At 42.5% G+C, this 3,754-nt stretch overlaps 1 protein-coding gene across 1 annotated transcript in view; it reads left to right on the forward strand.

Annotated features, from left to right (window-relative positions):
• CDC25A (cell division cycle 25A) overlaps window positions 1–758 on the forward strand; it is a gene marked incomplete in the record, with an annotated part of 14,611 nt that extends 13,853 nt beyond the window's left edge. The window contains 1 exon segment of the mRNA XM_072413057.1: window positions 1–758.
• Window positions 759–3,754: the final 2,996 nt, after the last annotated feature.

Here is a 3,754-nt window from a genome sequence, read left to right on the forward strand (position 1 = left end):
TTGATGTCCCATCTATATACAGTGGGCAGACATTTTCCTGGATGGGGAGGCAACTGGTCAACTGCTCTGATGATAGGCAATACTGCAAACAAGCTCTGCCATCCAGAGAAAACATTTTAGCTGAATCGGGCAATGGCAGCCCTCTGGCTCCACCTGCTATCTTCACCTGTTCTAAAAAGAATACCCAGAGCAATACAATATGGGTGGTTTACCCACCCCCAACTGTTTAGGTGAATGAGCCACCAATGTGAATGATCCAGCACATCATTCATGAAGGCAGCTTGATTATCTGCAGCTAAAGAGTCTAAAGTAACTGTATTTACCCAACTCTGAATGGAGGGGCAGACGAGCTCCAGCTTTTTAAAAAGGGGGAACTGGAGGAATTCGTATACAAGTGCTGATCTTGTGATCTTTTGGTTACATCCTGATGGAAGAATCCCATGCTTGGTTTATACTGTATGCTGGTTTCAGGGCAGTGACTGTAAATATTGCTTCACCATTGTAGAAGTACCTGTTGCTGAAATGGTAAATGGCTGCTTCCTTTGGAGCCTTATCACACAGGTGGGTTAGATACATTCCTAAATATCTGCTTTTCCCCTAGGGGTTGCAGTGGTCGTCTGGTTTGTCACTGCCTTGTTTGTGATCTGTATTGTACTGACCGGTCTGGGCCCTGTACAATCTCCAATGTCCTGTAGGGAAATCTCTGTATATGAATTCCTTCCTTTTACAGGATAATAAAACAACATGAAACCCAATAACCTGTGTCTGTCATGTATCATCCATCTTGCCATCTCATCTCCAACATGAAACTGTCCAGATTTCAGATGAATCTCTAATTGTAATGATTTTTACAATGCCCAGCTGGCAGCAGTGTGCCAACCTAAACTGAACAGGCGTTTCATTGCTCTAGTTGGTGTCTGAGGGATTAGAGAATTGTAATGGACAATCTCTAATCAATTGTGGATCCATTTACATTCCTGTACAGCTATTTCTCATCCCTCACGGTCAGGTTTACACATGTACAAGACTTCCCAAAATATTTTTATAGCAATTGGTCATTCCAATTATCTAGACTTCCAAACCTACATGAATGTTGTACAACACTGACGAGATGTGTGCCTGCTTTCCATGCTGCGTGGCTTTCACTTATTGTACAGTATTTATATAGCACCAACATATTACACAGCGCTGTACATAGTCAAGTGACTAGCTATCCCTTAAAGGAGCTCACAATCTAATAGTCATGTCATTACCACAGTCTAAGGTCAATTTTAGGAGGAAAGGAGTACCCCGAGGAAACCCACACAAACATGAGAGAACCTGCAAACTTCATACAGATGCTGTCCTGGTTGAACCTGGGACCCAGCGCTGCAAAGGCCAGCGTGCTAACTACGGTGCAACTGTGCTGCATTAGGAGAAATCTGCAGCAATGGCACCCTAGGCAGGCACACGATGTGCAGGAAGCCGTCAGATATCTGTTAGCACAACCCTGCATGGTACTGTTAAGGCTCCCACCTTCTGTCTACACTACTACAATACCATGACTGAGCCCTCTACACCCCCATCCTGAAGGGATTTGGGTTGTCACCATTACTGGTTTCATCAATCTTCAGATCTGATAATATTGAAAATGTATGAGATCTTCCTTCTATTGGTTTCTTTGTATCAGTTTGCTGAGATTCTTAGCATTTTACTTCCTCAGTCTCTGGGGGTTTTTTTAAGTCAAATTTCCTTTTGTTTTTTGTGGGTTTGAGCTGTCTGGGAATGTCTCTATATACCGTAGAAGATCTTCCATTATAGGACTGCTGTTGGGCACAACCTTCTCCTAATGGCTTCTTGAAACGCTCTGCATGCCTGGTTCAGCTTCTCCACTTATTAAAAGAGACTAAAAACTACAAAATAAGAACAGTTATTTCATGTGAAAAAAAATACCGAACTTTATACTGAAGTTTTTATCTTTTTGCAGGTAAATGGCTTGTGGCAAATGTACCTCCCAGGGGGCCTAGAAGACTTTTGGTAAATGAATAATTATATTGCAGGACTCACTGTCACAAGCTGCCTAATAAATGATTTGTGCCACATGCATGAAATATATCAGCTTTAACCTTTTGTGCTGGAAGCACTAAGCTGCCACTTATATACTGGGAGATGTCATCAGTCTGCTGCAGGCAGGAGGAAGCATTCCCTCAGTCTCGTCTTCCCTACTGATCAGACTGCCAAGTCACAAGGTGCAAGAGCTGATCTGTCAGACGTTTGTTTACACAGACTTTGGCATTTACATGGTTGGTATATTGGTCCAGCAAGTGAAAGTTGAACATGGAGTATGCATGAAAAAATATTTACATTCAAACAAGATGAGGGCATTGGCAGTCTACCTGGTAGCATCCCAGTACCAATGCTACCTGCCCAGCAGAACCATCCAGTGCATGCAGCAGCTTGGGCATTAGCCACGCCCATTGGTGCTCCTTGTAGGCTGGGTCCTCCATATGGCCCACCCCTGAGCAGTACAGAAACAAGAGCTTGCAGTGCTGTGATAGTAATGCCTTGGCTGTGTATAGGTTGCACCGATGTTCCACAGCAATATGACCCAAAGGATCATAAATAGAATGAGATTTCCTGACCTAAGAAGTCTGGAAATAGTTATTATTAAACAGGATTTATATAGCACCATCATATTACACAGCACTGTACATTAAACAGGGGTTACAAATGACAGACAGATACAAACAGTGACACAGGAGCAGGAGAGGACTCTGTCCAGAAGAGCTTACAGTCTAGGATATTACATGTTTCCCCCCTAAACCTCATCTATTCCTAGTGAAGACCCAAAACATGAGCTGTACTGCCCTATCAGTGACTCCCATGCAGGAAATTAAAAACCTTATGATTTGCCGATATTTCTAATGGGGTCCCCTTTATATTTTTTTTATCTTGCTGACATTTATTTGTCTTGGCTTGCTGAGTTTTGGAAGGAATTCTAGGTGAGTGCAGTACACAAACCTGCCACACGATGGAGCTGCTGACATGCAGCTGAGGTTTAGCTGTGACCCTACAATGATAAGTCCTGATTGGCTGAATTTCCTTTTTGGTATTTTTACAAAATTTAGAACCCAGAGAATAATCATTCCAATTATAGTGAATGCAGATTGTAGAGACCCCACACACAGTGCAATCTGAGCACATATTATTCAGCTGTAAACTAACCTCTTCACCCCATCTCATGGCGATCCCATCATTGTACGCTGACCTCCCTATAAATTGAGGCCCAGCGACCACAGACAATTATTTCTCATGGAAAAGTTTTGTTCTTTAAAATTTATCTTATTTATGTTTTTTTCTAAATACTTCAAAGATTAAAGAGACAATTGTGTTGTCTTTTCTGAGGGTCTGCTGGGTGTTGTAGTTCCTCAGTTTGTGATCTCAGCCTGATAAATTCTGTGATATGAATAATCTGAGCGTGTGATCTGTCAGATTCTAATAAAGCTGCAATACATCATAATGTCAGTGTGATCAGCGTCTGGCTGCAGGCAATCCCAGCACGGCGAGACGCGCACACCTGAGAGTCATTTCCTGCAACCAATCCGCCTCTACAACCAGAAAAGTAGTTATTAGAGTGTCAGCTCCTCAGCCAAGAGCTATATAGGACTGACTCAGTGATCTCTGTACAGCACTATGGTATATGTCAGAGCTATATAAATGTATAATAATAGTGTGTGATTGTGGGGGACATTAGAGTGTCAGCTCCTCTGTACAG

This window comes from Pyxicephalus adspersus, chromosome 5 (assembly GCF_032062135.1).
Source record: "Pyxicephalus adspersus chromosome 5, UCB_Pads_2.0, whole genome shotgun sequence".
Taxonomy (NCBI): Eukaryota; Metazoa; Chordata; class Amphibia; order Anura; family Pyxicephalidae; genus Pyxicephalus; species Pyxicephalus adspersus.